General features: G+C 37.0%; 1 non-coding gene and 1 pseudogene across 1 annotated transcript; both read left to right on the plus strand.

Moving 5' to 3' along the window:
- Positions 1-2,516: 2,516 nt before the first annotated feature.
- Positions 2,517-3,717, plus strand: LOC116091646 (annotated as a pseudogene).
- Positions 3,718-11,037: 7,320 nt separating this feature from the next.
- Positions 11,038-11,168, plus strand: LOC116092715. The gene has a single exon (XR_004119438.1).
- Positions 11,169-12,709: the final 1,541 nt, after the last annotated feature.

Below are 12,709 nucleotides of genomic sequence, written 5' to 3' on the forward strand. Positions count from 1 at the left end.
ACTGCAAAGCCTAGTGACATATAAATCCCAGTATTGATATAAAAGTCCAGTGAAAAATGAAATCAAATAACCTGTTGTTTTGCTCAGGTCTAGCATCTTGGGGGTATATGTGCATTCCAGTGTAAAACTATACTTTAAGAATAAAGAAGTAAAAATGTCAATAAGAGAAAGTACAGTTGATTTCATTTCCACATATGAAAATATCATTAGGAATCCTCTAGTGTACCTTACATATACCAATAAATTTTAAATGTTTTATTTTTAATCAGTTGTCTATGTTTAATGTTTTTGTTGAAGTTTACAGTCACTAAAATTTAGAAGACAATCCTTCTGGGATATTTAATTCTTATTTTTCTAAGACAGCTAGTATGTTTTATGTGATTTAATCCCATGTACAAATGACTTTTCCATTGGTTTCCAAAGCTAGAAATCACTCGCACAAATGAATAATTTCTAAATATTCTGATAATTTAAAGAATGTAAGTATTTAGGACTATTTCAAAATCAATCTAAATAAAAATTATGTCATTAAGGCATCCAGTTTTATCTATAGCTTTCTAATTTCATCATCAACATACTAATTTTGAACACAGAGCTGGAAATTGTATAACCTACACAACTTAAAGAATTTGTTAGGCTCCCATTAAACTTCCAGAGATGTTGTCTCAAAGACTGAACTATATCTTCCCAGCTTTCTGCAAGGGCTATTGTTCTTCAAACAAAAGGAAAACCTTCCCCCTCTGTACTTAGCAGTATAAGAAACTACTCAGACTCATTCTGGAGTGAAACATCACAGGTGGTGAAATTATTTTTAGGAAAGAAATACTCATATAAAATATGTGAAAATTGCTCAAAGGATAGATGACAAATGAAGATATAGTTACGTAAGGAACTCTACCATGTTTCAACAAAATCAATAAGTCAAACTACCTCTTCTTCCTTTTACCTCAAATCCAACCTCAGAATGACAGGGGTTCCATTTTCATGTGAGAAAGAGACAGGATTTATCTTTTGAGGGTATAATAATTTATCTTTTGAGGGTATGAAGATTCAAATGCCTCCCAAGCACAGAGTGTATGTTACCACACTATCTGTTACCTCTATACTGACATCAGGGAAGACTAGAAGTTTCTGCACCAGCCAGACTTACAGCCTCCTCATCAGCAAATTGCACCACTCCAAAGGAACAGATGATCACTCTCTTTTATGTGGCTAAATATAGGGTATAGATTTAAAGCAAAATGAGAGATGTACTATACAAAGACAAAGGGGGACAACTTTTGTGTGAACTTTATTTTTTGAATCAAAGTGTGGAGAATTTCTACACGTGATCTTAGCCAAAAGGCCGAGAAGCAATGAGAGTTTCTAATATAAGGTTAAATCCAGAAGCAATAGAGATTTTAGTGGTAAGAAATTATCACAAAGCAAGTAAGCAAATAAGAGGTGCTGGTAGCTCCAAGAGAGCAACCAATAACTGTTTCTAACCCAAATGAAAAGACAAATAGAGGACTACTCAATTTTTGCTCCACTTAGCAATAGGACATATAAGTACTTTAGATTAGCTAAAGATCAAAGGTTGACATAAAATTCACTCCGTTATGGGACAATCTGAATAATTTTAACTTACTACACCCTTAACATTCATTACAGAGCCTGAAAAAAAAAAGACACAACCACAAATTTCAAGAAACTCCAATCAGTATAATCCGTATTTATCCAGCTTAAAGTAGTGAGCCATGAAACCTTTTATACACAAGCAATAATGGATTCTGCAAGTTTATTATGTTCTCAATTTTTATGCTATGATTGGAGTGTGCTCAGCTCATGAACACTCAGCTATTACAGATTAGTTTTTAAAAGTCTTGAAAAATAATTTTTTCACAATGACCATTAGTGACAAATATGATCATCATTTTATTATCTCAAAACCAGGATACTATTAAGTTTTGAATTTTGAATCAAGTATAACTTAAAGACATAGCACAACACTATAAACATAAAACTTCTGAGAGCAAATCATTTTTAGTCTGTATTGGAGTGTACACCATAACAAATAAAATATGCATGTAATTTAGATTTATGAGACTCTAAATTAAATTTCTTAATATTCTAGAGAATCATGAAATTTAAATCAAATCTCTTGAACAAAAGTGAACATTTACTCACAAAGACATTTAGTAGTTAAAGCAATAAGAGGAGTTTTTCGTGTCCATATCACCATGGTAACAAATTCTCTCCGGTGATAGACAATAGATGAGTTTCTAAATTTAGTAATATTTAGATATGGTTATTTTTTTTGGTTGAAGAAATGAAAAAATGAAAAATCAATGAATTAAAAGGAAAATAACCTTTAATATTATATATACTGTAAGATATTAGAGAGATTCCACCAACAAAAATAACATGCCAGGTCATGTTTGATCTCAGCAAGACCAGTATAGAGTAGCAGTGCACAAAGCATTTGGAAGACAAAGCAAGATTTATAAACAACTACTTGTTTTCATTACGTCTCAGTTATGAAGAGATTAATAAAACATGGCTTTTTGAAGGAAGTCACCCTCACTGAGGATCGTGGTTGGGATCCTGTGAAGTGGGAAGCCACAGTCTACCTCCAGTGAGCCCTCCAAAGGCTGCGCTTTTTGTGGATGAGGTGGAGAAGAAATCTCAGGCCATCATTGAGGAATATCTCCATCTCAATGACATGAAGAAGGCAGAACAGTGTGTCCAGGAGCTGGCTTCACCATCCTTGCTCTTCATCTTCGTACGGCTTGGCCTCGAGTCCATGCTGGAGCTTAGTACCATTGCTCATAAGTATGTGAGGCGACTGCTGCACCAACTGCTCTGTGCGGGGCACCTCACTATTGTCCAGTACTATCAAGGACCGTATGAAACACAAGAATTGGCTGAAGACATGGAAAATGATATCCCTCATGTATGGCTTTATCTGGCAGAACTGATAACACCTATTCTCCAGGAAGATGGGGTTGCCCATGGGAGAGCTCTTCAGGAAAATTACGAAGCCTCTGAGACCCATGGACAAAGCTATTTCTTGGTGCTGGAGATCCTGGGTCTCTTATGCAAGAGCATGGGTCCCAAAAAGGTGGAGATGCTGGGAGGCTTGGCTGAGCTGGACAGAATTCTAGCAGAGGGCCAAGACGTTGGCTTGTTTATGGCTGAAAAGAAGGTGGAATAAACCTTGGGAGAAGAATGAAGCACCTGGCTAGAAGGCACTTGCCTTTGAGGAGCTTCGTAGGCAGCTAGAGAAGCTTCTGGAGGGCAGCAGCAGTAGTAATCATCGTGCGTTTGACTGGATAGACGCCAACCTGAATGAGCAGCAGATAGCATCCAAAAATTAGTTCGAGCCCTCATGACAACTGACTGTTATTCTGCAGTTATCTTTGAAACTCCTCTCCGAGTGGAAGTTCAAGTGTTGAAAGTGTGAGCAAGACTGCTGCAGAAATACCTGTGTGGTGTGCAAAAGGAGCTACCAGCACGCTATGCTCTCCAGGGCCTTGTGGTGACCTTCGAACAGCCTGCCAAGCTGCTTCGAATGTTCTTTGATGCTCTATAGGATGAGAACGTGGTGAAGGAAGAAGCCTTCTACAGCTGGGAGAACAGTTGAACAGAGGAGGCATGCATGGGTGTTGCCCTAAATCTGTCGTAGCCTTCTTCAGTTGGCTTCGTGAGGCTGAGGAGGAGGAGTCTGGTCACAACTGATGTCGGATGGGGCAGGGGACTTGGAGCTATGGACACATGGATGGCTTAGCCAGCCAGCTGCCTGGACTGCTGGGGTGGGGGTGGGGGCGCAGCAGTGGTGGTAGTGGAAGTGGGTGCCTGTAGTGCGATGTGTATTTATAAAGTGGCTGATGAGGCAAGATGTCTTGGGACTGCCTGCCCCACCCTCCCACCTCCAGGATGCTGCTAAGTGTCTCTCCCCCTAACCCCCAGGGCACGGAGATATTTATAAAGTCTTAAAATTTGGTGTGTCTTTGGGTGAGAAGGGACACTACTATCTGCCTCTAGGGTCCTTTTTATTTTCTGAAATCACTCTTGGGACTGCTGTCCTCACTGCTGGGGGCATATGCCACAGCCCTTGCAACACCCCTGATGCTGCCTGGGCAGGGAAAAGCGGGGGACATGGTGCCTGTAATTATGAAACATGGATTCAATTTAAAAATGCCATTTTGAAGATTTTTGCCATTTAATAAAGTGGTTTCTATGGAGTATGATAGAAAAAATGCTTGATTTTTGTTTATACATTAATATATGTTTAACAAAACCTAATGTATTTAAAACATATAAATACAATATACAAAAAGATTTTAATTTTCAATAATATAAATAGGAGCAAAGACAAGCTTCATCTTTTGTTTTCTGTTTGTCAATTTATCATAAACTTGTAAAAATTTATGATTTTCTGATATGGTTCACAGACATTATCCAGGCAGAAAATATTTTCCCTTAACAATATGTAGATGTATATACAATTCTTGAATGTGTCCTGCGAAATCATAAAGCAAATGGTAACAATTTTCCACCCACTAGACATTTGGCATTAATAACTTTATTTAGTTTTACATTCCTCATTTAAAATGTTACTAAATATAATTTTTTGAACTTTTATTAATGTTATTAATACATGAAAATTTCAGGGTATTGAAAATAAACATGTTCCCAATAATCCAAGAGGTTTTAGATGGCACTATTGTTAGGATCCTATCCTTTAATTATATATTCTTAAAAGAGTGAACTCTTCACAGTAGGTAACTTGGGTAATGTGTAATCACCTACAGTTTAGAGCTTCAGGTGGCTTTGCTAACCTATCTAATTATAGCTTTGAGCACCTCATTATGGCTTTGGAATAATTTTTGACAAGAAATGATGATTGAGTAGTGTTTTCAGCAAAAAAGATATGTGTGAATTTAATGTGTTTATAAAATTCACAGAACTAACTACACATACTGAAAAGTTCTGTAGAGGAACACTGCTTAGGTGACATTAGAAGAAACACAAATTTTAAAAATAATGTGAGATCCCTGAATTCTAAATAGCTTTAGTGAATATCAAATTCTTTCCTGGATTATCACTCCAACAAACAAAGACTTATAGATACAATCTGGAAAAATGACTGATAATGAATTGAAGGTGAAAATATAAAATTTAATGTCTAAATAAGGAAAGAAACTAATAATTCTTGAAGTTCAACTGCTTCCCTAATCTCAAGATTATTCACCTCTACTTCTTTTAAGGAAAGTGTCCAGTGAGATGCTTAGGTTCTGGTTTCCATCTAAGATCTCAGTCTAAATTAGCAACATCAGCATGGTATTCATGTTTAAGAGGATTACAAATGGCAACACTATTTCTCCTTGTTTGTAGTTCATTAATCTTTGATTTAAGTTTACACCATATTTCATATATCAGTTAATATTGAGTAATGTATTCATATTTATCAATTTGTCTAATAATGATTGTTCTAAGAATAGAATGGCAGGGGTGAACATCTGGAATTTTATATTGGAGTTGGTCAACAAAGTAAATAAACTAATCAGATATCAGATTAAACAAATTATATCACTAATCGATTAATTTTCCATAAGGACTTTAACTTTAATTCATCTTATTATTTGTTAATATTGAACATGATATAAAATTTTAGTGTTTTATGTCTCTACCTTCTTCTAAATTTTAGTCATCTGTTTGAGCAATCTGTGAAGTATTCTAAAATTTCAATTGCAGTAGTTGAATGATGATATAACCAGCATAATGGTAAATGAATACTAAAGATGTATCTACAGAAAGCAACAGCAGGCATATAAACCAGATCTTGTTATTTTCATGAAGTCTTGTAAGAATTACTTTTCTCATTTGACCTTCCAAAAAGTATCTGCATTTGGACTTATGGCTAGTATAAAGTTATGTCATCTCCTTTGAAAGTTAAACCACTGATGTATTACTACACGTAAAAGGCTAGAGTAGACTAATTTGCTAACTTGCATTTAATGACAGCATTTATGTACATGTATATATATATATATATATAAAACATGTTCATAGAGTGAATGCAACACATCTTACATATAAAAGGTATAAGTTAATGAATAGGTATTTTGCATTTAATGGCAACAAACTATTGGTCTTCATAAAAGGTATTGAGAGAGAGGATATAAAAATCCCTATGAGTAATACTTATGCTTAATTAGCATTCTTGATGATAAATATTTATAGTGAGATAAAGAAGAGTACTTACAGGTTGAAAATATTTTAATTTATCACTGTTTTATAATTTACAATACAAAATGTTTTCATGTAGATTACTGTTAATGTTTCATTTATTTTTTATTATTATTCTTTAATCTTTTTTTACAGTCTAGTCATTGTCCCCCCTCCTGGTCCACCTGCCGACTGTTCCTCATACAATTCCTCCTCACATGTTTCCAAGAGGAAGTCTCCACTGCCCCTCACCGCACCCCACTAGAACTCCCCACTACCTGGGGCCTCAAGTCTCTCAAAAGTTAGGTGCTTCTCTCACTGAGGCCAGACCAGGCAGTCCTTTGCTGTATATGTGTCCGGGGCCTCATATCAGCTAGTGTATAATGCCTGGTTGGTGGCTCAGTGTCTGAGAGATCTCGGGAGTCCAGGTTAAATGAGACTGCTGGTCTTCCTATGAGGTAGCCCTCCTCCTCAGCTTCATCTAGCTTTTCCCCAGTTCAACCACAGGGGTCCCCAGCTTCTGTTCAAAGGTTGGGTGTAAGTATCTGCATCTGACTCTTTCAGCTGCTTGTTGGTCCTCTCGGAGGGCAGCTATGCTACTACTCTCCTGTCTGAAAGAGTATGACAGCATCAGTAAGAGTGTCAGGCCTTGGAGCCTCCCCTGGAGCTGGATTCCAATGTGTGCGAGGCACCGGACATTCTATCCCCGAGTCTCTTCTCCATTTTTGTCTCTGCAGTTCTTTTAGACAGGAACAACTCAGAGTCAGAATTTTTGACTGTGAGATGGCAACCCCATCACTCCACTTGATGCCCTGTATTCATAGTGAAATGGACTCTTTAAATTCCCTCTCCCCACTGTAGAGCATTTCATCTAAGGTCCCTCCCTTTGAGTTCTGAGCCTCTCTCACCTCCCAAGTCTCTGGTCCATTCTAGAAGGTCTCACAACCTCCTATATCCTGAGTTGCCTGTTTCTATTCTTTCTGCTAGCCCTCAGGGATTGCCTCCTGTTCCAACCCCTAATACCTGATCATGTTCCCCTTTTCCCCTCCCTATTCCTTCACCCACTCAGATCCCTCCCTCCCTCTGCCCCCCATGACTGAGGCATCCTCACTTGGGTCCTATGCCTTGTTAACCTTGAGTTCTATGAATTGTATTTTGGGTATACTGTAGTTTTTGGCTAATATCTGCATATTAGTGAGTACATACCATGCATGCCTTTTGGAGTCTGAGTTACCTCACTCAGGATGATATTTTCTAGTCCCATCCATTTGCCTGCAAAACGCAGGATGTCCTAGCTCATAATAACTGAGTATTCCATTCTTTCAAAGAATATCTACAAGCTATGGCTTAGATTATTCATAGAAAACAGACACATAAAGAATAAATTCAAAATTTATTCTAAAAAACTCAGTAAATCCCATACCCAAATAGCTAGAAATCTAACAACAAAAGAAAATAGAGATTATTATTCTCTTGGACTCCTGCTGCTGGAGGTTGATTTTTTTAAAATAATTTCTGTACTATTTTCTATCTAAAGTTCTAATCTTAATTAAAATGTAGGACAAGGTAATCTTAAAAGTTGTTGTTTGAGACTTTCAGACATGTATATAATGGGTTTAGATAAAACACATGCTCCATTCTACTCTTCCAATTTCTATCCCATGCCTTCCACCACTCTCCCCTCATAATTTTATGTACTTTTAAAAAATAAATAGCCATTAAGATTTTTAGTGCTACCTCTGAGTAGCACTAAATCTGTCATGGACTACAATTCTGAAGAATAATTTCTCTCTCTCTCTCTCTCTCTCTCTCTCTCTCACACACACACACACACACACACACACACACACACACACACACACCTGCAGCTGTCAATTGCTAGTAGTTCTTCAGCTACTAGTAACTTCTCCCATCTGTGTCGGGATTTTGGCTGCCTTGATCTAGTGCAGGTCTTCTGCAAGGATTCAGCTCCTGAGTTTAGTGTTGAGATTAAGTGTTGTGGAACAGCATTGTTGTGTCTGGCAAATGGTCATTCCCTACAGACATCTACTACCTATGCCTCTTACAATCTTTCTGCCTTCTCTTCTGTAATGATCCCTTAACATTTTGGGGAGGGGGAATTGTAATATAAATTTCCTATATAGAGCTGAGCACTCCGCAACAAAACTAAGTATGTCCTTTATAATGGCTATTGGCCAGCATGCTGAGTTACAGAAGGTCCAGTTATTTGGTTATTATTTACAAGTGTGCCTATGAGAGTAGTTTTGTTCAGCACAAGATTAATATTGTAATTCCTAGGCTCATAAAAGCTAATTATTCTATCTAGTACAAGAAGACACCATCTGATATCTTGAGAACATGAACAGAAAGAGATGAAGTAAAGAAGAATTTACTGTGTCTAACTGAGTAAGCTGAGGACTTGGTCTTCTCTGCCTCTTATAATGAGACTTGGAATTACTGTTCTTGGGTATTTAAACCCAGACTGAAATTGTATCATCCATTTTGATGGGACATTAGCTAGTAAAATCCTATGAGTATGTTACTTTGTGCAATAAAAGGTAGAACAGTACTAAGAATAAACAACATACTTTATTCATTTTATTTCTATCTAGGATGCTAATATACATTAGAGTATGATACCATTTTAAGTATTTTAGTTAATTGTATTTTAGTTACTTATTCATGTATTTATATGATTTTTATGTTACATATGTATGGGTACCATTAGAGTCAAGAAGAAAATGTTACATACCCAGGAGCTGGAAATAACAGTTGTTATGAGCCATTTCTTGTGAGTGCTGAAAACTAACCTCTAGAAGCAAACAGCAAGGTCTTCTAGCCATAGAGTCACATCTCTAGCCCCATAACCTATGTTTTAACTAAATTCCTCTCTTTCAAAATGTCTTAGCTTTTCTAGAATGTTTGTTTTATAAGCAACATAACTGTACTCATTCCATGCAGAGAGAACTCTTTTCTTTGCTATTAGTTTTGGTGTTCTAATTACTAATTATTATTATGAAGAATCATTTGGGATGGTCAGTAACCATGGGACTTTTATAGATTCTTTAGGGAGAAAACAACATCACATATTCTAATACATACAAACTTTATTTAACTCAGTCAGTGACCTGAAGTCACTGTCCTCCAGCTGCTGTTTTCTGAATCCTCCAGAGACCTGGAGGCAGAAAGTGGTATGTCAAAGCTGGGTCCCTGACCTATAAATAATTAGAATACTACAGAAGTGTGAGCAAAAGTCCACACTGTAATTACTAACTGTTAACAAAGTAAACAGCACCTGATGCCTGCTCTACCCTTGGCTCAATCCCCCTGGCTCTCTGAACCATTCCCCAGCCCCAGACAAAGCCAGATGCTGCTCCAAAGAGGAGCATATCCATTTTCCAAGTGATTTAAACAAAGAAAACTGAAGAAATTTAAGTCAATATTTCAAAATAACTTGGATAACGAAACTCCAAATTTTGTGATCTGATCAGACCTTTGAAAAATTCATTAGATTTCGGGGTATTGAAATGTGTTTTTTTCTTCTTTAAATTATAAGGTATACTACAGAATTCATATGGAATAGAATACCATCCTTATAAACTAATTGCAAGGATTCAGATTGTCAAATGTTAGAATGGAAACTTTGTGAGTGTAATTTGAAATTTCTTATGATTGAAGGTTTTAAACTTCATATGTAAAGGAGAAACTATATTTTAACAATTTACAAAATGCTTCCACATAGTTTGCATGTTTATTTTATTCATTTTTCATGAAATGTCTATGGTTTATTATTGCCATAATAAAAGGAAAAGTGAAGATTCAGAAAGCAGGAATAATATTCAAGCTCACAAAACATGATGTTTAACTTGTGTGTAATTTGGGGCAATAGGGTACAGAGATATTTGTTCCAAAGCTGCTAGGAAGGACTAAAAACTCTTCATAGGATAAGGTCAGAGTTTAAAAGTAAAACCTTTTTGAGATTTTTGAAAACAAATACAGCATGACAAAAACAACTGAATGAGGAAAAGGTTTATTCTTCTCACAATTCTGTTACAGTCCATCACTGTGGTGATGTCAAGGTGGTAGGAATTGCAGAAAGTGATCAGATTGGAGTCAGTCAGGGACAAAGACAAATTAATTGAGGCTGGAGAAATGGCTCATACAGGTAGATCATTTCCTGTTATTTTAGAGAACAACTGAGACTTTATCAAATACCCTTAGTATTGCCTGTCCCTCCTTCCATCCTCCTCTTTTGATCATCGTTAAACTACCATCCCAAACTCTTCTGAAATTTACCTTTCCTTCCCATCCAAATTAGTATACTTCTTCACTTTTTCCTCATGAAAGTCATTTGTTATATTGACTTTAGATGTGTGGCTTCCACTTGAATGTGGTTGACTTATCAAGAAGTATACTCTTAGAAAAAATATGACCATTTTTTATTGACCAGCTAACAAATGCTAAGATGCCTATAACAAAGGGTGGAATTTCAAGACTAACTTTTTTCTCTTCATGTTGGAATTTGGTATGATTTAGTCTTTCACAGATCTTCTGTATGGTGTCACATATATTTTCCCTGATCTGTCCAGAAGATGCATTTTGCTTATCCCCATCCATCATCTCTGGCTCTTACATTATTACTATTCCCTTGAATATGATGATCCTCATGACTTTAGAGTACAGATGCAGCATATTTGTTCCATATAGAGATATGAATTCTTCAATTGCATTTCTATGCATCTTTGGTCACTTGTAGTTCTCTGTAATGTTTGTTTACTACAGCAAAGAGAAGCTTCTCTGATGAGGGTTTAGAAAGGTTCTAATCATCAGGAGGGTGATACACAAGTTGGGCAGAAGTGCTGCTCCAGTTGTCACTAGACCTCCCCAGAATAAACTGCCTTTCCATGACCAGGGTGAATTGAGTGAAATCGTCATGGACAGATACAGGGCATCTTTTTTTTTTTAAAAAAAAAAGAAAGGTCCTAATTGGTGGATATAATATAGGTCATTAGATCAATGTTTATATGAGTAAACCCATTCACTGTGGATGGACGCATTTCTTGTTTGCAGTTTTGACTTGTATACATGAAGTAAAAATCCTAATCAGTAATATACATTCATTTTATTATCTCTACTTCCTGATTATGGATACAGCAAACCACATATTTCGAGTTCCTGCTGCATTTAATTTCCCTCTCTTGTGATTATATATTGAACAATGAGATAGAAAAGACTTTTACCACCCTATATGCTTTTATTCGGGTATTTTGCCATGGCAATATGAAGTGGAAGTTTCTGGTTGTTTCACGCAATGCAGATTCATGTGGTATTTACTAAGTTAGACTCACATAATATTTTACCAAGGCAAGACTCATGGGAGGACATGTGATATTTGGAGAGAGTATAAATAGGACTCAAAGAACAGCTAAGTTCTTGCAATGCTTCATGGTTCCCATGTCTTGGCTTCTTTGAGAGAAGCACAGCAGTGAATTTTTCTAGGTGTCCTGGCTGGTTCTGTTCACACTCTCTGACTTGTGTCAATTTGGTGGCAGGGGTGGTGGTGGTGCTGGCTGTTTCTGGTGGATATTGCCACCACTGTTGATTCCTGTTTGGTATCCTGACACTACTGAATTAGACTGCTGATATCATGACAATGGTGATTAGAATCATCCAAAAGAACTACTTCTGTGCTCCAACATGTAGTAAGGACACATGCTTCACTATGTTCATAGCAGCCTTATTTATAATAGCCAGAAACTGGAAACAACACAGATGCCCCTTAGCAGAGGAATGGATACAGAAAATGTGGTACATCTACACAATGGAGTACTACTCAGCTATTAAAAACAATGAATTTATGAAATTCTTAGGGAAATGGATGGACCTGGAGAATATCATCCTGAGTGAGATAACCCAATCACAATAGAACACACATGGTATGTACTCTCTAATAAGTGGTTATTAGCCCAGAAGACCAGAATACCCAAAATACAATCTACAAACCACAAAAAACTCAAGAAGGAAGACCAAAGTATGGATACTTTGTTCCGTCTTAAAAGGGGGATCAAAATACCCATGGAATGAATTTCAGAGACAAACTATGGAGGAGAGACTAAAGGAAGGACAATTCTGAGACTGCTCCACCTGGAAATACTTCCCATATTCAATCATCAAATCTAGACACTATAGTGGATGAAAAAGTACTGGCTGACATGAGCCTGATATAGCAGTCTCCTGAGAGGCTCTGACAGTGCCTGACTAATAGAGAAGTAGAGGCTCACAGCCATCCATTGGACTGAGCACAGGGTCCCCAATGAAGGAGCTAGAGAAAAGACCCAAGGAGCTTAAGGGTTTGTCGCCCCATAGGATGAACAACAATATGAACAACCAAGTACCTTCAGAGCTCTCAGGGCATAAACCACCAACCAAAGAGTGCACATGGTGGGACTAATGGCTCCAGTAGCATATGTATAGCAGAGGATGGCCTAATCGGTCATCA

This window comes from Mastomys coucha, unplaced genomic scaffold, assembly GCF_008632895.1.
Source record: "Mastomys coucha isolate ucsf_1 unplaced genomic scaffold, UCSF_Mcou_1 pScaffold15, whole genome shotgun sequence".
NCBI lineage: Eukaryota > Metazoa > Chordata > Mammalia > Rodentia > Muridae > Mastomys > Mastomys coucha.